Below are 24,557 nucleotides of genomic sequence, written 5' to 3'. Positions count from 1 at the left end.
CGCTCATAGAGAGGGCCTACTCAATCTCCCGATTTGAATCCCATAGAGAACATCTGGGATGTACTAGGGAGATGGGCTGCATGACGTCCGCATCCATCAACCAGTCTCCAAGACTTGTTAGCAGCTCTGCAGGGAGAATGGGCGTTATTGCCTCAACATGAGAGTGATGGCATCATTCACAGCGTGTCCCGTAGTTGTCGGGCGTGTATTGGTGCCAGAGGTGGTCACACCGCATACTGAGCACATTAACCATTTGCCAGAATGTGTGCGCAAATCCGTTAAGCTGGAAAAACATTAAGAACATTTTTGTCTACCGTTATGGATGTTGTAGTTGACTACGTTCTGTAGTTTTTACGTTGTTCCTACTTTACTAGCACCTGCTCATAGTGTCTTGTGCAAAATAAACGCAACCTTGCAAGGTTACCGTTTGTTGCTTTAATATTAGATGCCAGCGTATCTCTGAAACTAACGAAAATAGAACACGCCTTTTGTGGAATGTTCAGATAACTTGCGGGAATACAGCCGTGTGGGGTAGTCACAACTGCCTACATTTCGATATTTTGGTGAGCCAAACTGGATCTCCTTTACAAAATTTGAACTTGAATGATGGCTGGCTCCTATGCGTCCAACAGATTCTTCTCACTCAGGCTGCCTGTTTGGCCTTGAAAATGGAAGGGTGTGCTCATGTCGAAATATCAACTGTTGTCGATGACGTCACCCACCCTTGCATTCCCATAACTTATTTTAACAATGTATACGCCAAGAGAAACTCAGGTATCAAATTAAATGAGATGTTTTGTTTGATTAATCTGTACGTCCACCTGCTAAAACATTTTATTTTCTGTTACTCCAGAAATACTCTGTATTTGAAGGTTTTGGCGACGAACTAACTACGTCTACATCTACATCAACACTACACAAGCTGTCTTACGGTCTGTCATGGCGAGCACTTTGTGTACTAATGTCTTTTCTCCATTTTTATGTTCCTGGGGCGAATAGATGACGTGAAGAATAATTATTTATAGGACACTATGAGATCTCTAAACTCTCTGATTTTACAGTCATGGTTTTAGGGACAGTTTTTTCCCACAGCTTCTGAACCCACTTAGTAGTCCACTACTCAAATTAAACTATTATAACAGTTCAAATTAGTAGCATCAGATTAAAATATGCATGTAGCTGAACCGAACACCAGTGACTGCGAATCTAATACGTATTTCTTCATCTCATTCCTATACAGTGAAGGATATGTCTAATGTGTTTTCTGTAAGCTGGGTCCACTGGCTGACTGTAGGAACGTGAGGACTGGAGGGGCACAGCTGAAAGCGAATCCTGAAACTGTCCCTTTCTGAGAGGCGGAGCCCCGCCCAGGTGCACAGTGAATGGGCGGGCGCTGTCAGAGAGGATGTCCCACATTCCAAGAAGAGCTTCTCAGACGGCACAAGGCGGCATTCGATATGCTGTAAACTCCCGTTGTGTGAAGCAGATTTCTAAAAAAATAGAGATTTTCCCAGGGATGGGAAAACACCCAAAGATAGAGATGAATCGGTTAGACCGAATAATGCCAGCAATAACTGAAATTCAAATTGTGTAAAGGAGGTGCATTTTGGCTCACCAAAGTCATTTTTGTAGCATGGAGGAAAATTTACGAGTAAGTACGTGCAGCTGCTATCATTCACTGAGACGTGAAACTACCCTCATAGTGGGAGAGCAATTCTGCTTGCAGTCCCACTTGAAGAGAAGCGAAATTGTTGCAACTGTTCTAAATTTCTCAGCGGTCGGAACTCAGAGGGTCTACAGCGACTGGGTAAGGAGAATCTAGTCCTGGCAGATCCAGGGAGAGCGGATACACCATTTTGGATCGTCAGAGGGACAGACGCCACCACCTTAGAACTGCAGAGATGGAGAGAGAGGACTTCGTTCTAGAGCTGTTCTGAGATTCTGGGACTGAACGTTTAACTTGCGGGTATCAGAGCAGCATCCCTGTGTGCCTGAGTTTTAATGTAATGGTAAGCATGAGCCGCACTTACACACACTGCGATCAGGAGACTGTAAAGCCTTTCGAGTTCTGCTTTTCTGAATTAATTCATGTAGTCAGCTAGAGCTCAACAAGCTCTTAGGCAAGAGAACTGGTGCTCTTACGTAGTTTTCTGAGTATATCTGTTAACTAATTCAGCAGTCAAAGGCGGTTTGCATGGCCATAGGTACTTGTATCATTTCATTTCCAAATCCATCCATCTGTGTCACTGTATTATCATATGTGTTAGCAACTAATTTGAATCTCTGTTAACTTTATAGTTACTTTTATTGACTACTCAATGATTGGAATCAAGTCTATGCAACTTAGTAGCAAACAGGGTTGTCATTGGACAAAGTATATCAACTATGCCATGTCGCAGTGCTTGTGTTATTCCGTATTAAGATTTGACTTTCTTTTGGACATGAATGCATATCAAAAGGAGGAGGCACTTATCGAAGACATGAAAAGTGTTCACAATTAGGAAAATCGACAGCCATCAATTGTATAATGGAACGATGACAGTTAAAATTTCTGCCGCAGTGGGATTCGAACACGGACAGCCCGCTCATCGCGAATGGTCGCCTTACCAGCTTGCTATCTGTCAGTCCCAAACGTCCATATATAGTCAACCATGTGTCTACAACCTGCAGTCGTACATTCATTGCGCATATTCCCGTACAGGTGAAACATTTTGCTTGAAAGTCTGAAAGCACATTATCGTTAATGAAGTAAAAGATCCAGGCAGTGGACACCAAGTGAAAAGCTACTCCTTATGTTTCAGATATAGACTGCAATAATAAAATAGGAAGAAACTGTTGATTAGAACTCAGGGAGAAGTTGTAATCTAATTGACATTCTATTTATTCATCTTAAACATGACAAGACAACAAAATTATTAAAGAAACATTACACAAACTATTTTATTTAACGAATGCCTAACTAACATGGGATCTATGGTGGACAAAGTGATCTGCTGGGGATCGACACACGACGCTAATCAGAACACTAATTGCACTATCTGACTTCATACACGTGAATCCAGGTTATGGCACCAAACTACGCCACCACCAAGCACCTATACTGTACCATACAAAAAAAGAAGAAAAATATGGTTCGAAAGAATAGCGAGCTGAGAAATATATATTATAGCCCTATGTCACAGCAGCGAATACTTTACTCTCCTGCTGGTCAAACTGGCACACCAGGGTGCGTTCGGTGACTGAAGCCATGGACGGCAGCAATCTGTTATTAAATGGGCGTTCCCGAAAAATGCAAGTACGCGGCCTCACGTTCGGTTAATTCAGAAAACAGACACTTCCCTATGAGCCTCTGAAAGCCCAATGGATTCCAGTGTACAGGTGGTCCAGTTGGCTGGTCTGCCAAACCAATTTGCCCCATGCCGCGACTGTGCGTGTCGGAGTACGTCAAATGTTTAGACAGCCGACTCAAGACAAATAAGTACACGCACGCGTCACTCGCTGTCATCGTGATGATATAATCAGTACCTCTGACGGTTCAGGAGGTGACTGGCACAGGCTCTAAGTCGCACCCTAGCAAAGGACGCAAGTCTCACCATTTAGGTAGAGACCTGCAGTTCTTTTACTAGCAAAGCGCCAGTACAAGAGACTTGTACAAAAGTGATCCTTCTTCCTTTCTCCGCACTTCGCCTCAGCTCGGTGCCAAAAGCACATTTCTCTTTTTTGACTACCAGTACTTTTGCATAAGCCCGGCATTCTAAGTTCGGAGAATTGGTCGTTGTACTGCAAACCGATTTGACCAATGAGAGACATTAAAGTTAGTTCGCAGAAAACGGAAAAAAAATTCAGTTTCACGGCCTCTTTCCCACACGTTTGACGTGTCTTTTGCTAACAACATACAGGGTGGAAGCACAGCCCTCCATAAACAGCTTGTTATCTCCCCTGTTGTGTCCACTTCAAAGTTCCCAAACAACGGCCATAAACTCGCAAAAAGCCTCGTGCTTATCCAAACATGTTTGCAAACAGAGTCTGGACATATGGATGCTAGTTTCCCTGTTCCACGGAAATTCTCAGAACGTTTACATTTCCCTAACAAGGGCCCATCCTCTGCTTCAATCCCAGCCTACAATGCGCTGTCGGCGACCTCTCGGTGCTGGCCTGTATACCTGGACGCCAGCCTGCCATCCAGCGCCAATTTCATGTATTTTGTGCAATTCGACCGTTGCCCGCAGCCGTCTGGAAATGTCTCTGCACCGTTCCCGAGAAAAACACGCTTTGTTGGCCCACCAATGCTGTGCGTCTACTGCAGTCGCTTAAGTCGGCACCCTGTTCCTTTGAACGCAGGTAAATCATACTGTATTTCCTTCCCTAGAGCATGCATACAAGACCATTAACTACCACCTACCATTTCATCGTAATGTATGAAGTCAAATCGTAGTAAAGATTGTATTCCCTATGAACACGAAGTGGCATAACACTGAATCAGAGGTGAGAGTGCCCTGCAAACTCTCAAGTGGTTTCTCAGGAGTCAGCAGATAAATACACTCCTGGAAATTGAAATAAGAACACCGTGAATTCATTGTCCCAGGAAGTGGAAACTTTATTGACACATTCCTGGGGTCAGATACATCACATGATCACACTGACAGAACCACAGGCACATAGACACAGGCAACAGAGAATGCACAATGTCGGCACTAGTACAGTGTATATCCACCTTTCGCAGCAATGCAGGCTGCTATTCTCCCATGGAGACGATCGTAGAGATGCTGGATGTAGTCCTGTGGAACGGCTTGCCATGCCATTTCCACCTGGCGCCTCAGTTGGACCAGCGTTCGTGCTGGACGTGCAGACCGCGTGAGACGACGCTTCATCCAGTCCCAAACATGCTCAATGGGGGACAGATCCGGAGATCTTGCTGGCCAGGGTAGTTGACTTACACCTTCTAGAGCACGTTGGGTGGCACGGGATACATGCGGACGTGCAATGTCCTGTTGGAACAGCAAGTTCCCTTGCCGGTCTAGGAATGGTAGAACGATGGTTTCGATGACGGTTTGGATGTACCGTGCACTATTCAGTGTCCCCTCGACGATCACCAGAGGTGTACGGCCAGTGTAGGAGATCGCTCCCCACACCATGATGCCGGGTGTTGGCCCTGTGTGCCTCGGTCGTATGCAGTCCTGATTGTGGCGCTCACCTTCACGGCGCCAAACACGCATACGACCATCATTGGCACCAAGGCAGAAGCGACTCTCATCGCTGAAGACGACACGTCTCCATTCGTCCCTCCATTCACGCCTGTCGCGACACCACTGGTGGCGGGCTGCACGATGTTGGGGCGTGAGCGGAAGACGGCCTAACGGTGTGCGGGACCGTAGCCCAGCTTCATGGAGACGGTTGCGAATGGTCCTCGCCGATACCCCAGGAGCAACAGTGTCCCTAATTTGCTGGGAAGTGGCGGTGCGGTCCCCTACGGCACTGCGTAGGATCCTACGGTCTTGGCGTGCATCCGTGCGTCGCTGCGGTCCGGTCGCAGGTCGACGGGCACGTGCACCTTCCGCCGACCACTGGCGACAACATCGATGTACTGTGGAGACCTCACGCCCCACGTGTTGAGCAATTCGGCGGTACGTCCACCCGGCCTCCCGCATGCCCACTATACGCCCTCGCTCAAAGTCCGTCGACTGCACCTACGGTTCACGTCCACGCTGTCGCGGCATGCTACCACTGTTAAAGACTGCGATGGAGCTTCGTATGCCACGGCAAACTGGCTGACACTGACGGCGGTGGTGCACAAATGCTGCGCAGCTAGCGCCATTCGACGGCCAACACCGCGGTTCCTGGTGTGTCCGCTGTGCCGTGCGTGTGATCATTGCTTGTACAGCCCTCTCGCAAGTATGGTGGGTCTGACACACCGGTGTCAATGTGTTCTTTTTTCCATTTCCAGGAGTGTACGATATTGCAATGCCTGGGTTGTCTCAAATAAAATTGCAATGTTCCTTCAGACACACATAAATTTACGGGAATATACGTAATGGATGTACGAGTACATGTTGTACACACTCGGCTGAGGAGATGTGAAAGTTTGGGGCTAGCCGTAGGTCGTGCTCGGCTAGCCGAAAGGTGTGGCGACTGCTCGCGATCAGCAGGATATCCAGGTTCGCATCCTGGTCAGGCACAAATTTTCATTGTCGTCATTCCATTACACTGCTGATGGTTGTCAATATTCGCAACTGAGAATACAATTAATGTATAACTCAACTCTTCTCCTCACTGAGTCTGTCCTAATCTCCACTTCTGATTTTCAACGAGATATTTGGGTTGTAGGTGGTTAAACTGATCTCTTTACTTGCTCCCTAAGTGTGCCCTTTCTTTTGTAGCTACAAATATCCTCCTGTGTAACTGCAAATACTTGAATCAAATACTGTGTCCTCCAGTTTAATTCCATAGCTTAATTAACTGTTTCGTATTGTATCTTTATGAGCTGTAATACCAATATTTCATGGATTGTCGGGCCTCCGCTGTTTAAATTCAGGTGTTCAATAGTTTCTGTTTCTCGACTTTATGTTAATACTGGTATTTTACATGATCTTATGGGGAGTGATCTGACCACTAGAAAGGTCCCCATTTGAAGATCTTATTAGTATCACGGGGGGTTTGCAGTATATCGGCTGACTTTTCAAGGAACATATGCTCTCAGAACATCAACAGTGAACCACAGATGATGCAAAACGCCTCTCTTGCAGCGTCTGCCACTTGAGTTGACTGAAAATGTCCGTGACACATTAGCACTTACTAAATGGGCCTGAGCGAAACGGGCCATTCTTCTGCAGATATTTTCCCTTTCCTCTATCAATCCCATCTTGAACGGATCCCACCCAGACTGAGGAGCAATACTTTAGTATGGGTCGAGAGAGGGATTTGCAAGTAACCTGCTTTGTGGGTCGACTGCATTTCTTGAGGAATCTTGTACTGAATCTGTCGGACATGTGCCTTTCCTGTGATTAGTTTTATGAAGCCATTACATTTCCAATCGCTTTGTACGCGTACTCCGAGATGTTTTACGGGTATTAATAGTGCCAACTTATTTTGCGATTGTACAGTCGTACAGGGTGCATAAAAAAGAATCATATATATTTCTGAAGCCAATAAACATAGAGAATCAGTTTTGTTTTTTGATAAACGGGAAACTCAAAAGGTTTTTTTTCATACCTTTTCAGAGGTGTTCAGTATGCCTTCTAGAGACGCACGGCGTATGTCAGTGCTGTATTAAAACTGTTCCCACAGTGCAGGGAGCATGTCTTTGTAACGCCAGAAATGCATATCCTCCTATTTCCATCTATTGTATTATAATTTTTTTCTTTATTTTGTTACCTGAATATGACATTTCTGTGCCTTTATATATTGTAATTGTTTTACTATTTGTATATATACTTATGCATCTATGTCGATGTATCATTGGTTTTTTTTGTAAATATTATTTGTATTTTACGCTGGATCTTGCCTAGGGAAAACTATGCTGTCGAACGAATACAGTGATAGGTCGCGTGGAGAACCAAAGTGTTTAGGATCTTTGGTAGTGTTAACTCTGCCGCGTGGAGCGCGGGCAGAGCAGAGGGAGTCTGGCTGGAGTAGAGCGGTGGAGCAGTTGTGTTGTGTGGCGCTCCCGCGAGTTGCCGCGCTTTCGGGGTTTGGCAGCATGTAATTGCGCTGGACTTGCTGCTATGATTGTTTCTGACACGGTGTCGCGGACGGGGAGCATTAGCTGGTGCACATCAAGAGCCCGTTTCAACTGGTGACCGTGTCGAGAAGAAGGGGCGCCAACATCCAGCTTCTGCAACAGCGACGGCCGACAGTGAGTGACTGTCGCCACCTCCTCGATCGACGACTTCAAACCTTCAATCAACCAACAAGGAAGACTGGAAGCACGTAAAGGTTTAGAACTGTATGGCAGACCTCAGCTTTTCAAACTGTTCCATTTGCATAACTAAAATTACAGCAACTTAGCGTGAACCTTTGTTGCTCATTGTCCCAATTGCATTACCAAGCAGGGTCCCTTCCTTTTCCGGAATGAACCCGAGTGTCGTTGAAATTCAAACGCCAGTATTAAAGTAATATCATTCGATATCACTGCTTTAATTTCAAAGTTCAGTTAAAGTATTCATAGCTGGCTACAATACTTATATTACACAAGCCCAAATTAAGAGTGCGAGTTTTGTTACCATATTTTAGCTTGCCTGTGACTGCAGCTCACCTTGGTACGTACTAAATTTTACTATTGTTAATTGTTCAGAATCATTTAATTCAAGTTCAAAGTTAAATCTCTTATTTCTAAATTGCGTAGATTCAAGTACCTTTTGAAATGATTGTTGAGGTAGCACAAGACTAACCGTAATTTACTGAATTTCCATGTGCTTCAGAAACAAAGCTCACTATTAATTTCAGTCACTAAATTAACTTTCAATTTTCCGGTTTTATTAAATCTTTTGCTAAATTAAGTCAGAGTGTAGCGAAATTTATTACTTCTGATAAACTTTCAGTTTTCACACTACAAGTGTCAACCTTCGGTTTCCACGCTTCTAGTGATAATTATATGTTAGTAACCTTTCTTTTTCAGTTACTATAGTAATTGTCCATAGGACTGGCGACCGTAATTTCCCCCAAATCTCAAATATCTAATTACCGCCAATTAATTGTTAACGCAACGACCGCACATTTACTTTCTTTATCAACCTTACCTCTTTTCAAAATTAATGTCCATCAGTTTCATTTGCTTTTTTCCTTTCATTTAGATGTAACCCTTTCCTCCCTCTTTACCGACAGATTAACTTCGGTGCCGATTGCTTTTCCCAAATTTCCATTAGGTAGACGCGGTTTAATTTTTCACTGTCATTAAGGTCGATAAGTGAGGGGGAGGTTACATCTTGAGTTACAGCTTCCACAGCTGCTGCCATGCGACGTCTCAGTTCATTCATTGTTGTCGGTAACGAAGGCACGTAAACAGAGTCTTTTATAATCCCTCACAATAAATAACCACAGTTACGTCCGGTGAACTTGAAGGTCAGTAATATAAGGCTGAATTATTTGGTCCCGTGCGACCGACCCATTGCTCAGCATTCCTTTGATTTAAAAACTCCCGCGCTTCCAGATGCCAATGTGGCAAATGAACTCATTCGAATCAGTGTCCAACTGTGGGAAAAGAGATTTCTCAAGCAAATCGAGATATGTGCTTCCTGTAACAGTATTCTGGGCAAAGAAAAATGACCATTCATCTTTTCCCGTGACACTGCGCAAGGCACATATTTTGGATAGACCCTCTCATGTTGTACAACTTCACATGGTTGTCCAGTATCCCACTATGACGATTCGCCTTTCCACTTAAATGGAATGTTGCCTCATAACTAACCATTCAGCGAGGAAGAAAACTGTCATCCTCCATCCTGCCAAGAAAGAAATTACAGAACGTTGTCATTTGCCATCTGCACGAAGACCTTGCAGTAGCTGAATTTTGTATTGTTTCATGTGTAAACGTTGATGTAACAGATGCCAGACGGACATCTGAGGCACGTTGAGCTCTCAAGACGCAGGTGAACGGATATCTGCGGACTCCTTTTGAAACTATGTTGGGTACGTTCGATGTCTGTGTCAGACACTTGGGGACTGCCTGGCGATTTGCCTTCACACCAACCTGTTTCTCGAATTTGTTCATGCCGTCGTCTAATGCTCTGTTCTGCAGGAGTATCCGCACCACACATCGTACAAAAGTCACGCTGAACAGCTATTACTCACCCGCACTGCACAAAATGTAGAACAAAACAGCTTTCTGTTGTCGAGACATCATTTTTACTATAACTAAAGTGGACGGGCACTGCTGCTACCTAGCGCGTATCGTGTAAAACTCGAGAGTTTGCGCTTTCCAATAGTACGTTGTTCGCTCACGTATCTCAAGTAACATAAGTCATGATTTTTTAAAAACGGATCATTCTTTTTGATACACCCTGTACAGTAATGGGTCTTTCTGCGTATTTAGGTACAATGTGTTACATTTGCTAGTGTTGGGGGTCAACAGTGAGTAACTACACAAAGCGTCGACCTCTGCAGGTCTTCCTATGTTTCGTACAATTTTCTCATGCTGCGACTACAGCATTATGTTTCACGAAAAGCCTCAAGGAACGTCTTTTATTTTACCCGATGTAAAGAATCCAGGCTGTATTTTCTCATTTTCCTGGAGTCTTTAGAAACATTTTAATTGATACTAATATCTGGACAGCTCACAAAATTGAAGCCATAGACCATCTTGTTGACAAACAGTAATTGCTGTAAATGGTGGCGGGAAATCGCCCTGTTTCGATTACTCCGGACTCTCTTTTATTTCCTCTGTCCAGCGCCGGGCGCAAACCTCATTCGCAGTGACAAATCATCGGATAAGCTTCGGCATATACCGCTGCAAACGACCAATTACGTGTTGCAGAAACTGAGCTTCTCTGCACACGTGTTCGACAGTCGGTGGCAACAATGCGAACGTTGCTGAAACATATTTCGTACTTCGTTGGTGTTCTTGTGACAGAAAATTTACTCGTACATCATTATTACCGCGAGTTCTGAATGTCCATTTAGTACATACATTGTCCTTTAACCTCGATACCATGCTTTAGGTTTAAGTATTTCAGCTCACATGACTTGTGCTGCATAAGTATTATACTTTCCAAATTAATACTCTTTAAAACTTGTTTAGACGGCTAGTAGAGACATTATAGGACAACTCACCGTGTTTTTACTCAAATTTCACGTCCAGAAAATTTCATATGTTCCAACAACAGAGCAGATTGTAGCACCTTGGTACACTTCCGCCTCCAGCCAGCCCCCTAAAAGATGTTCAATATATTTTCTTAATCCATTTTTAAATGCTGGCATTCGCTGTTTGTGTGCTGCAATCTATTCCTGAAATAAAAAAAAATACTCCGTCTTCTAAGCTACATCTTGGTCTTGACCATGGGGACAAATATTAAACTCAATTTTAAAGGGTAGCAGATGAGAAAATCTTCTCATTATTGTGTTTAATAGTCTAATCAATCTTTTTCAACCTTTTTGAATACGCGACCCCTTTCCAAAGAAAAATATCCTGCGGACCCCCCAGAACCATAATAAATGTATGTCACTAATTTCAGAGGCAACCTATTTAATTTCCTTTCTGTTTATCTTATACAGATCGAGAAATCAAGTGCAATGTTAAAAAGAGATCGCAGTGCTCTGCGGGCAGAGATATAATTATATTCTTTGCCGCGGTAGAGGCGAGGGGGTAAGAAGGGGTGTCTCGTTTTCGGTCACTACATCCAGTTGTCCGAGTACGCCAGCAAGTACGGACGTGATTATTGTCTTCGCACTTAGCTGTGAGCGAGCATAAAATGGACAAATGTCTTAAAAGACCTATGCAGCCCTCCACGTTTGGTATAAGTGGCAATGGCAGAAGCGAATCAAAATAGACTTTATGACGACAGTTGTCTGAAGTATGGTTTTACTGTCATGAACAATAAACCTCAATGTGTACATTGCGGCGAAGTATTGTCACGCGAGAGTAATGAACCATCAAAGCATCTGCGTCACACCTCAACTAAACATTCCAAGGAAGCTGATAAATAGTTGGATTTCTTCGAAATGAAACTGAAAATACTTAAACAGTTGCAAACTACTATGATTCATGTAATAAATAGTAATGATATTTGTTGTTTTAGAACTATTAATGTTTCTGAATTTTTATTGTTTTTTTTATTTAACAATGTTTAGCATTTGATTTTAGGTATCCAGTGTCAACGGGAAAGCGTTACTATAGTGGCTGGCATGAAAATAGGGCTTCAAGGTAAAAAAAATTTTAAAAAATTGGGCAACTCTATTTTTAGTCTAGCATGTGATGGAGTCCTTTCAAAAAGAAAATTCTCCCTAGCTACAAGGAAAAAATGAAAACTAACATTATAAGAAATTTTGGAGGAAAACAAGTTTTTACTTCTACCTGTGGTTGTAAAACAATCACTAATGTAATTGGACTGAAAAAAATTGAACATCCTCAAAGTTTGCAGATGCATGATGATGATGATGATCATCATCATCATAAGAGGTGTGAAACTGTGCCGACTGCGTAGCGAAAAATGTAGTCACTGATGACTTTCCGTTCTGCAGGACTGCGAAGAAACTTCCCGTTAGAAAGTTGTTAAGAAAAGTACAAAATTATTTTTGGTAACATTTCAGACATCACTATTGTATCGTTTCACGGACAGAGGCAAAATACTTCGGCGATATTCCGTGCTGAGCAGCGCGCGAGTCGTTGTAGATAGTCGTCAAGAGTCTTGTTCGGACGGCTAGCTTTAAAATGACCGAGAATATTCCCTACTTCCCGAAAATGTTTTACTCGCTACTAATACATATGCCTCGTCATTGCATCTATCACTCAAAACGCCAATGTACGGTCTTCTCGGAGAATCAGAAGAGGTACTGCGATTATTCTGGTGTTACTGCACTGTTGATATATACAGTCGATACAGAAAAACCACAACGTTATGTCATTTTATGAGCTGCATTACCTTTGCTACGAAACAGCCAGTAAATCCTTCTATGAAAAAAAAAGGAGTTAAATTCCGAATGTACAAGTAAACCGAATGTAGTAAGATTATATCCGAATGTAAACACATTCGATACAGGTTTTTAGGAAAAACTGTTGTTAATTAATGCAGAATTGACAATCTTACTTCAATTGACAGTTACTGTCGAGTAAATTAATTGCCACCATTTGTGATAAATTTATCAGACGTCTACTGTAAGGGAAAAACATTCGCTGTTTGTCCTCTATAACTGAAATGAATAGACAAACATTTGAATCAAGTCAGCTTTTTACATAGATGGCTCCGTGTCTTCAGGTTCACTGTCGCTTGTTTCAGCCAGGTGTATCATCACAGATTCCACTATGGTGTCTCTTAAATCCTGATTCCAGAAATCACTTTCTTCCAATGCCTCTACGTGTCTTTCGCACCTCTCCCAGTCCTGCGAGTAACATTGACAAGTGCTTCGTGTGTTAGCTTGTTGACATCAGCAAGTTTGAAAGTAGTATTTCTTTTCGCTACTTCTCGCTTTAATTGGGCCCATATCAATTCAGTGGGATTATAGTGGCAGTGATACGGTAGTAGACGTACCACTTGGTGTCCCATTTCCTTTGCCAGTTGATCTAATTCGTATGTCTTTCTGTCATCTACGATTTCTTCCTTAGACAGAAGTTCAGCCTTTGTTTTATCGACTGAAAATGAAACATTCTTTCTCTGTAACCACTCCATAATGTCTGCCTTGCACTAATTTCAACGTGGCAGCTTTTCTATCTGAAGGGAGTGGTAGCTGGCCTTATCCATCACGATAATTGACCCTTCTTGCAGAGCAGACAACAGTCGAATAAACCAATTCTTAAAAATTTCTCCATTCATTTCTGAATGGCAATCGGGTTGGCAAGAACTTTTCCCACCACGAAAAAGAAGTTTGGCCACTGGTATGAAGCCTGTGGTTAATGAACCAACGTGGGCTATGATTAATCGGCCACCTCTACCAGTAGGCACTTTCAAACTGCTCTTTCCTTTGCATTCGTGCCACATATACTTACTGGTGTGGTTCTGTGTAACCTAAGCTTCATTCAAGTACACTACAAACCTGGTGTCTTCAGCACACAAGAAGTGCATTGTACCCAAAAACTTCGCTCTCACTGCTGCAATGTCTCTGCGTTCCATTAAGAATTTCCGTCCGCGATTACACTGCTTCAATCCGAAACCAAGGGAGCAGAGAAGACGAAGAACAGAGGTCTCTGAGCACGAGTAATTGATTTTTTCACGGAGGTCAGCCTGTATTTTTTTAGCCATTGGATATTCTCCTCTGTCGTAATATCCAATTACATTTCTATGCACGAGTTCTTTGTTAAAATCGTCAAAGTCGATTGATTTAAATTCATGTTCGTATCCATTTCTTGCAGAATCGAAACACCCGTTCATGTCTGGAAATTATGCCAATGACATAGATTCCAAGGGAGCAGAGGAGACGAAGAACAGAGGTCTCTGAGCACGAGTAATTGATTTTTTCACGGAGGTCAGCCTGTATTTTTTTAGCCATTGGATATTCTCCTCTGTCGTAATATCCAAGTACTTTTCTATGCACGAGTTCTTTGTTAAAATCGTCAAAGTCGATTGATTTAAATTCATGTTCGTATCCATTTCTTGCAGAATCGAAACACCCGTTCATGTCTGGAAATTCTGCCAATGACATGGATTTGCTAATACGGTCTACAGTTGACTTGGAGACACCACACGCTTTAGCAGAAAGTTTATGAATTTGTGCAAAATTAAAGTTATTCTTTGTTTTTTCACTGTTGGCTAGATAAGTAAAAAACTTGAGTACATTCGATATGATAATTTTCGATTGTTTACGAGTGTCTTTCCACCCTTTATGCACACCGACCAGAGGAGTACTACAAGCACCCGTTGCTCTTACGTTGTTGTTCACCACCGACCACACGTCAAGGCACCTCTCTAAAGACGTGAACACTCGATATAGCGTGGTAACACTGAGTTTTCAGCTGCTCTGACCTACCGCACCGCTAGCTGTAACTACGTGGCAACAAGACCGAGAGATGGGCGAATGACAGCCCACAGCCCCTGCTGGGGGCAGGCAGTGGCCATGACCTTGAGGACTCTTACGTTGGTGCCGGCCACTATAGCTAGCTACCAAGCCGCATTCCGAGTCTCTAAGAGAAGAGAAGCCGTATACCGATGCAGAGAATATTATTTTGCCAGCAGCCCTGCATGTAATTGAAATTATCTTAGGTAAGCAAGAGGCAAACAAGCTAAAAAGCATACCACTTTCTGATAATGCCATTGAACGCAGAATAAACGATGTGGCCGGTGATATTCGAGAACAGTTAGTCTAAAATTTAAAAAAGAGCCCACATTTTGTTTTGCTTTGCAGTTTGATGAATCTACTGTTGTTTCAGATTGTGCTCAATTTATAGTATTTGAGTGCTTTGAAGCAGAAGATAGTATCATTGAAGACATTTTATTTTGCAAAGTACTCCCTTTAAACACTACTGGCCAGTGTTTGTATGATATGGTTTTAGAAAGCACTCACAACTATGAGACTGATTGGACAAAATGTATCGCTATTTGTAGTGATGGTGCTAAAGCTGTGACTAGGAGTAAAAGTAGACTCGTTGCGAAATTAAAATCAATAATGCCAAATTTTTCATGGACACAGTACTTTCTTCATTGACAAGCTCTGCCAGCCACGATTTTAACTTCTGATTTAAATGATGTGCTTAAAGAGGTGATCAAAGTTGTGAACTCTATTAAAGGTGAAGTGTTTAGGATCATTTGTGAAGACATGGGTTCGCTCCATGAAAATCTTTATCACATGGAGGTCAAGTGTGTTTCTAATGGGAAGGTACTGACACGAGTTCCGGAACTAAAAGGTAATTTGTTAATGTTCTTACAAGATTCTAAATCTGGATATGCCAATTACTTTTGCGACACTGTTTGGCTATTAAAATTAGCATTTCTTGAGGATCTTTTTAACCAACTAAATATTTCAAAATGGTTCAAATGGCTCTGAGCACTATGGGACTTAACATCTATGGTCATCAGTCCCCTAGAACTTTAAGTACTTAATCCTAACTAACCTAAGGACATCACACAACACCCAGCCATCACGAGGCACAGAAAATTCCTGACCCCACCGGGAATCGAACCTGGGAACCCGGGCGTGGGAAGCGAGAACGCTACCGCACGACCACGAGATGCGGGCTAAATATTTCAAACAAGAGCTCCAAGGGAAAGAAGAATAAGAGGATTCTTCACAAAACGTAGGTTGTGGTCAACGTTTTTACGAAAGATGATGTTTGTGTCTTTTCCTTGTAGTCTGACGATTGTCGAAGAAATTGTAATGGACCAGTCGGGGGCACTAAGTTCTCACATTCCTTGCATGCCACAGACCTTGCATAATGTGGAAGAGAAACTGTGAAGTTACTTTCCAGAGCTTAACTCTGTCACTGCAATTGGCTGATCTCAGTTCTATGACGAAAGAAACACTTATAGATGTAGCAGCTGTTGGGATGCATAAAATGGAATGAAGAGGAAAGAAGAGCATCCACAGCTGGCAAAGGAATCTTTGAAATTATTAGTGCCATTCACCACTTCCTACCTTGCTGAATTAGCGTTCTCTTTAATGCTGAATATAAAAACTAAGAAGAGAAATAGACTTCAGCTAGAAAATGATCTGGTGATTTGTGTCTCAGAAATAGAACCACGATTTGACTAATTATTAATAAATAAACAGGCCCTGCCTTCTCACTGAAACTGATTCATTTTTATTGTAGTCTAGCACCTATAAATCTCGCATACTTTCATCTGGCTAAGTGGCACCCATGGCAGATATCGCTGGTGTCGCCCTATAGATAGAAACTGTTCAGAACAATAAAATCTTAATAAGTGTAAAATATACTTTTTAATAATGCAAATAAGAGATATTAGTCATCAGGTATCAAATTGCAGTTGTGCCGATTAAGCGCTCTGCATTTGTATATAATCGCTGGATCGTACCATTGTTGTTATTGACTTTACTCTTGACGGTGTGGCTTATGCTCTGCAGGAAGGAGATGACAGAAGAGAAAACGCCGAGGAAAAAAGAGCGTATTGCTATACATCTGTGTTATTATTATTACTACGACGAACAAAGCACATTAGACGCTCCGACAAAGACAACGCCCCCGAGAAAGCAGAATTCAGCTGTACTGTTAGCGACACGCATCGCGTTGAAACTGTTGTAACCGATACCTCCGCTCGGATCTCCTCGAAGATGTTGCCGAATTCTCTGTGACGGTGTTGCAAGCAAGCAAGCAAGGCTCATGTTACTTGATGACCTTGAAATACCTCTATATGCATTCCATTTTAGGTATGTCGTCGTTAAACAAAACGAATTCAATGAAGTTGCGCTCTAGCCAAAACGTAGGCAGATGTTTCATTCAGCAAACCATTTTCTGTGTTCATGACTCATTTTGAAGAGAAGGTAAAAACAAATGTCTTTAGACGACTTTTTGTAAAAAAGGATCTACATTTTATTTACTGTTTTAGTATTTTTTTCGAAATGGAATGCAGTATCCTTTTTTTACGTGAATTCCGCCAGAAAAATATGTTTCGTATAACGCGTGTTCAGCAATGCACGTAAGACTCAGAAGTGAATTATCCTGGTTAAAAGAGAGCCGACTGTATAGTCAATTTGTAAAAATAAGATCTTATTTCGGATTTCTCACAGTTACTTATTGGATCATTTTCATTTAGTTATCGATCGGTTCCTGAAAACAGTTTTCCAGTTTTTCGTTTATTTATCGTTAACATGGTGTGTTTATTATAAGATTATCTACATTATGCTAAACTAACCAGACGTCCCGATTTGGCCAGGACAGTTCCGGTTTTTGGAGTCCTGACCCCCTGTCCTGACTAGCTTCAGCCGGGACACCTAAATGTTCCGGTTTTTACAAATCAGATCCAAGTCCGGTCATGGGATATTTCAACATGTAACTTCTCACATTTTTAGCATTGTAGAAGTGTTTTGCACTTTATTTCCACACCATATCCCAAACCTAACAGATTACATAATAGAATGCATTTACACGACCTGTCTGCAGACGCTTTCAAGTTCGAGACCTTCAGCAATACTTGCTCTGAAGTTGGTATTACTGAGCTGGTCTTCCCTAGTTGTAGCTGTTTTGTGGTTCTTTTGTTGGCGTGAGTATTGTAGCGCGTGCAGATTTCAACCAGTTTCGCAACGCCCAAACATCACTGCGTTTTCAGTTCCGAACTTCAGGATATGTAAGTAACGTATTCATAATTCATTGTCATAAACAGTGGGGTAAATCTGCTTTTAATTAACCCTCAACTACTGTGGATCGTTTCTCAGAGCGCAACAAACTTTTTCTATTGTGGTATATGACACAGCCATGCAAGTAGAATTTGTCTCTTCCTATTCGATGTGATGCGCGGCTGGGTGTTAGATGTTTAAAGTGTGTTTCTGTGTGTACTCAGTGCCATCATAACTTCAAAACGAATGGTCCGATTGTAATGCAGTTGTTTTATTTGACAGCTGGTTTAATCAAAATGGTTCTTAACTACGTTCCATGAAAGTTTGTACAGCAGTTCAAATTTCATCAGCTAAATTTTAAGTAAAAAAAAATTAACACTAGCTCCCCTGAGAATACGCTATATATTATGATTCATAAGAGCTACATCAAGTTACGTAGTGTCAGATTGTAGAGCTTAACATGTTGCCTGCCAACTGCGAGATATCTCGTACGAACGCACTGGCCACTGGTTCCAACTGCGAGTTATCTCGTACGAAACGAGTTTCTGCATAAAGCCAGATACGAAAACATTCGTAGCAAATACTTGTGATATACAAGCTTCAGGCATCAGGTATAGTAAGTCATCTGGACGTGGTGAAACAGAATTTTTACTTTCCCACTTGGAATGAAGTAAGAGAAAAGTGCACACAAAATTTCATACAAATTCTACGGACGGATGTTTGTGTCGCTCTGGCTCATTATTTCGGCCACGTAACTCGTTGTCTTCTTCAGGTGCTATCAGACACTGCCGTATTGGAGGATCTTGTCCAGTATTTAGGCCCAGACGGCGCTGGACGCTCTGTTTGCCGTCCGCCCTCGCCTGGCCCTGCTTATAACGTGTTGTCTGATCAGTGTAATGTTGTCTCTTGCCCGGTGCTCCCTCGGACGTCCGCGCCCGACTTGATCCACACCTGTGCAGCTCTCTGAGGCCGGGCCTGTGTCGTCCGTTCCGTTCGCGGTCCGCCGAGTCGAATTAGCTGGGTTTCCCCCATGTTTTAGAAGAACCAGTGCCTTTTGCACTCTGTCTTCTCCTCTTTTCTTTTGTGTTTCGGAGCTTTGATTTATTTGGTAATTATTTTGGGGTCTCCTTCCTAATGAGTGATGTAGGTAAGATATTTTTGTGAGGGGCTTAGATGGTGGTGTTTGTAAGGAGGTTGAACTTTGTTAGATCTAGATCCTAAAGATTCGGTTGATGGTTGTTTTTGGGGTTTTAATTTGGGGGTGGATTTCCCTGCCAAGGGTGTTGATGAGTTGGTATCGTGATGTGGGTGCAGCCTCATAAAAGTTGATTGATTTTTGTTGGATGATATGATAGATGGTGGGTTGTCCTAACATGTTTCGGATTTCTTCATTGCTGGTATAGCGGTTTGCTTCAGCTATGATGCGAAATGCTTTGTTTTGTAACGTTTAGATTTTTGTTAAATTTGTGTCAGCGGCCATACTCCATGCCTCCGATCCGTATAGTATAACCGGTAGGATAATTGTCTTCCATGTCTTGATTTTCGTTGCTGTCGTGAGACCCCTTCCTTTTAACAGGGGGTACAGCTGGAAGAGGCGTGCAGCGCCCTTGTTGCACGCCTCATTTAAATGCTGTTTGAATGTCAGGTGTTTATCCAATTTTAGGCCTAGGTACTGGACTGTCTCTCTCCACGGTAGATTTTGGTTGTTTACTGTTAAGTTCCTAAGTGGCTGTTTGCGTTTGGTTGTGAATATTATTGCCTGGCACTTGTCAGGGTTTATCTTCGTTTTCCAGACGTTGCACCATTTGATCATATCTTCTAAGTGTCGTTGCAGGCTGGCCACTATGTAATTTAAATTTCTGCCGCTGTGATATAACGCTGTGTCATCTGCATACAGCGCTATATTTCCTCTTGGTGCTTTAGGTACATCGTTAGTATATAAGAGGTATAGGAGGGGACCAAGCACAGAACCCTGTGGTACCCCTGCTTCTATTGTTTTCGGTGCACTTTCAGCGCCTTCTATTGTTGAGTAAAACTTCCTGTTTGTGAGGAAGGATCTAATAATTTTTACTATGTGGGTTGGGATGTTTACTTGGAACATTTTGTAGAGCAAGCTGCCATGCCAAACTCGATCAAACGCCTTTTCAATATCTAGAAATATTGCAGCTGTGCTATGTCCTTGGGATTTCTCTGTACAGATGTGCTCTATCAGGCGAATGGCCTGATGTATGGTGCTATGTCCAGCACGAAAACCGAATTGCTCGGGGCAGAGGATGTTGTTTGTTTGGAGGTAGTGCAACAATGGGATCTGTATTAAGATTTCTAGGATTTTAGAGAGGTGGTTTAACAGGGAGATTGGCCGGTAGTTTTGTGGGAATAGATGGTTTTTATTGGGTTTAGAGATTGAGATGATTTTTGCAACCTTCCAGGCTGAAGGGAAATAGTTTATTTTTAGGCAGTTGTTTAGTATGGCTGTGAGATGTGATATAGCGGGTTCAGGAAGGTTTTTGAGGAAGGGAGGTTTGATACTGTCGGGACCAGGGGCATTGGAGTTGCCGATTCGCCTGATAAGAGCGCCAACTGCACGTTCACTGACTGGGGTGAAGAAGGTGTCTTGTCTCTGTCGAAGTTTTCTGTTGAGATAGCGGCGGACCCTTCTTTCGTTCCTCTCTACTTCCTCATCGTCTTCATCCGCTATGTTTTCTCTGAATTGGCGCTCGAGCGTGCTCGACATGGCGTCTGCCTTTTCCTCTGGCGAGTACACGATACCATTTTCTCCGTGTAGAGGATTGATGGCCTTCCGGGGTTGCCTTCTGGCTCTAATTTTGCTCCAGAGGTGGTCCGGGTTTGTGTTTGCCTCCTGCAGGCTTCTTTCCCAGCGGGAATTTCTGAGCATTTGCAGTCTCTGCCGTATTTCTCTGGCCATCCTTTCCATGTTTCTTCTGTCTTGAGGATCTCGGAATCGTTGCCAGAGCTTTCGGATTCTCTTCTTGTCCGCAATGAGCTGGGCCAGGTCAGGTGGTAAATCGCCTCTTCCTTGCTCATGTGTGATCTTTATCGTTGCGATTTTGCTACATGAGGACACTATATGGGTGAATTCTTGAATAGCTTGGTCGATGTCCTTTTTACGGGGCATCTCTGGAGCAATGTTAGGTATGTGTTGGGCGATGAGCGTCTTGTAGCGCTCCCAGTTGGTATGGTATGTAACTCTCCTTCTCGTCTCCGGACCATCCCGATCGTCCTCGAATCTAAGGATAACCGGGTTATGATCCGAGTCAAGGGCATTCACTACTTCAGTTGTTATGGCCAGAGAGATGTTCTTGTGTAGGTAGACGTCCAGTATATCTGGCCGGCATCTGGAGTCGTAGTGGAAGTGAGTGGGCTCTTCTGGAGCGACTATTGCAATGTCTGGATCATTGTCCAGGTATCTTAAGAGTGTTCTACCGCTGGTGTTCGTGGTGCGGCAACCCCAGGCTCTGTGCTTTGAGTTTAGGTCCCCCCCCCCCCCCCCCCTATAATGACTCTGTGGTTTCCGTTTAATAAGGCGTCTAGATCTATGGTAGGGATGTTATGGTGAGGTGGATTGTATGCAGCGATGAGATGGGTGACGTGGCCTTCTATGAGGAGTTCGATTCCGGTTGCTTCTACGACTTGGAGCTGAGGCAGAGTTATTCTCTGATGGCATATCCTCTGTTTTACAAGGATTGCTGTCCCACCACCTGGGCGGTTTGGCCGGTCTGTTCTGTGTGTGACGTAGTTACGGATCTGGAAATTTTGGTTTGGGGTCAGATGGGTTTCATTAATGAGAGCTATGTCCACTCCATGTTCCTCCAAGAAGAGTTCCAGCTCGTGTCGTTGTTGGTATATGCCATTGGCGTTCCAAATGGTTATTTGTGGGTGTTTGCTTCTATCCTCCACTGAAGAAGATTGGCAAGATGGTGGTGAAAAGCAGGGTGAATTTTGTCATCATGTCTGGGGCGGCCATGATCTGTGTGAAGGCGTCTTTTAGTTTGCCAAATATGACTCTGAAGTTTATTTTGGTTAGTGACTTGAGGAAGTCCCATATTTGTTCCAAGATTTGCTTTGGTTCAGCATCTTGTGTCTGTTCTTGTGTCTGCTCACGGGTTTGTGGGGTGGATTGAGTTTCTTGTTCTGGGGTGGAGTTTGCTGTGCTCCCGTTTTCGTCTGTTTGCTCGGTCGGTTGCTCAGGTGTGGTGGTATTCGCCTGAAGAGTGGTTGTTTCCGTCGTTTCTGCCGTGTTACTGGTTGGGAGAGCAGCTTCTTCTTTTGCCTGATGTTGGGTGGTTTTTCTTTGCTCTTGATTTGGGTTTGGGGGTAGTATTGTGGCTTTCGTCTGCTTAGTGCAGGTTTGCAGGGGTAGGGGAAGAACTGATGACGATGATGTGCTTTGAGCTATTGGTGGGGGGGGCCATTTTCACATTTGCTTTCGCTTGCTGCTTCACGACTTCTGGTCTTGATTGTGGGCGCGATTGTGGGTGAGGTCTGATGGTGGGTGTGCAGATTGAGGTGGAAGCCTTTACTATTTGCGCCATCGTTTTAACTCCTTGGGGTGAAGTTTCATGAGCTTCGGTTTGTGTCCCTGGCGGGTTTTCTTCTACTCTGGGTGGCAGAGGGCGGTATCTCTCCTCTGCTAGGCTTGGAGGCATAGGTGGGGTTTGGGGTCTGTTGTTGCTTATCCCCTGGTGAGCTATGGTTGGTGGTCTTTGCTGTCTTGAGGTGGGGACTTGGTGTTCCCTTGCAGTAGCTGCTGTACGTTGGGCTCGCGCATCGGCGATTTTGAGTCTAACTGGACATCCCCTGAATGAAGCTGGATGGTTTCCAGAGCAGTTTGCACAGACTAGTGGGTCACTAGGCTTCCTGGTGCAGGCGCTGGAGAGATGGGGACCGGCGCATTTTACACATCTTGGTGTTAGATCACATTGTTTTGCGCCATGGCCAAACCTCTGGCAGAGATAACATTGGGTAGGGCCACTTGGTTTCCGAAATCTTTCGACTGAAACCGTCATGTGCAGTAGTCTGTCGAGTTTAAAGATTTTCTGTGCATCTGCAGTGTTTGGCAGGTTTATTTGAAAATTTGCCATTTTATTTCGGGGTTGTGGGATGACGTCGCCCGTTTCTGTGGTGATGGTGACTGGTTTTGCCATCTGGTATACCTCCTTGACTGGGAAGCCTTTGGCAATAAGTGCTTCTTTAACTTCTTCTGTAGTCCAGTGGGGTGTGAGGCGTTTGATGACTACTTTTAGTGTGCCTCTCGGGTCATCGCTGTAAGTGAAAAATTCAAACTTTCGTTTTCGGAATTCTTGTTTTAGATAGAGAAAGTCTTCTGCGTTGGTCGCCTGGTAGACTATATGGTCCCCTTTGTACGTTGTGCTAAGAGCACCAGTTAGTTTGCTCTGAATTTGTCCTATTAGGGTGGTGTACCCTTTAGTTTCATATACCGTTATTGGTGGAACTCTTCTTCCTCGTTTGGTCCGCGCCCGCCTGGCGATTCTTGTAAGGTGTTGTCTGTTCCCCGGGAAGCGATGGCGACCAAGTCGGGCGCGGACGTCCGAGGGAGCACCGGGCAAGCAGCGCCAGGCTGGTGCGGACGGCAAACAGATCGTCCAGCGCTGGACAAGATCCTCCAATACGGCAGTCTCAGGTAGCACCTGAAGAAGGCAACGAGTTACGTGGCCGAAATATTGTGTCAGAGCGACACAAACATCCGACAGTAGATCCGATTATTCCACATGTGAAAATAGGTATCTTACCCATGTTCGGTCGCTGTTGATTAAAGAAAACACGAGTTTCAGATTAGTGTCCACTTTACAGTCCGTAACGTAATAAAATAAAAACTATTTGTGACTCTTTTTCTTTGCTATGAGTGTAATGTAATAGAATGAATATGAGCCATTACTTACATAAAAAAGAAACACACATTAATGCAATGGCTCAGCATAAAAGAGAAATAACTAAGTAGGAATATTAATAACAGTGTAATATATCGTTTAATTTAGCCCGTTGTGTATAAGGACTCAGTAAACTAGCGTACTTCTCAGTGTAGTTACGTAATCGTCGATAGTTAATTGTCCTTTTCTTATTTACCCAAATCTACAGATATTATTCCAGGCACGTGAGAAGTCATGTGCTTATTGCACCAGAAAATATGTGCCAAGTCTGTTCGATGTACAATTCTGCAATACGTAGCTTAACATCATAGTTTCGTCTCGATTCCCCAATATAAGATAACAAGAGAAGCATTTACAAATGAAATCCTATAATGGAACTGGAATCCTGTGACCAGACCTTCTCTGCCTGGGACGTTATGTCGTCATATAAAGAAAATCTGTAATAAATGAAAAACACCAGTTTGCTTTTGTTCTACAATATTGTAGAACAAAAGCACACTGGTGCTTTTCATTTATTATAATGTTGCCTACCAAGAACCTTTCGGAGGATTCTGTTAATATGACAAAATCTGTAAGTAAAATTGTTAAATTATTATTAGCTGCCTCCGGTCTCGTGGGATCTGAAATAAGGTTAATTGTCCTAACCGACGGCACGTCTCGTAGATGAGCTAAAAGATAAATGTTAAAGATTTTTCTAAGATGGCGCCTAACAATGAAAATTCTTTGTTAAGGCTCATATCTACTTAAGACAATCCAGGTATAAGACTACCAATTGATTGA

Source organism: Schistocerca gregaria, chromosome 3, assembly GCF_023897955.1.
Source record: "Schistocerca gregaria isolate iqSchGreg1 chromosome 3, iqSchGreg1.2, whole genome shotgun sequence".
Taxonomy (NCBI): Eukaryota; Metazoa; Arthropoda; class Insecta; order Orthoptera; family Acrididae; genus Schistocerca; species Schistocerca gregaria.
The sequence above is the reverse complement of the archived record's forward strand: the minus strand, read 5'-3'. Positions refer to the sequence as shown.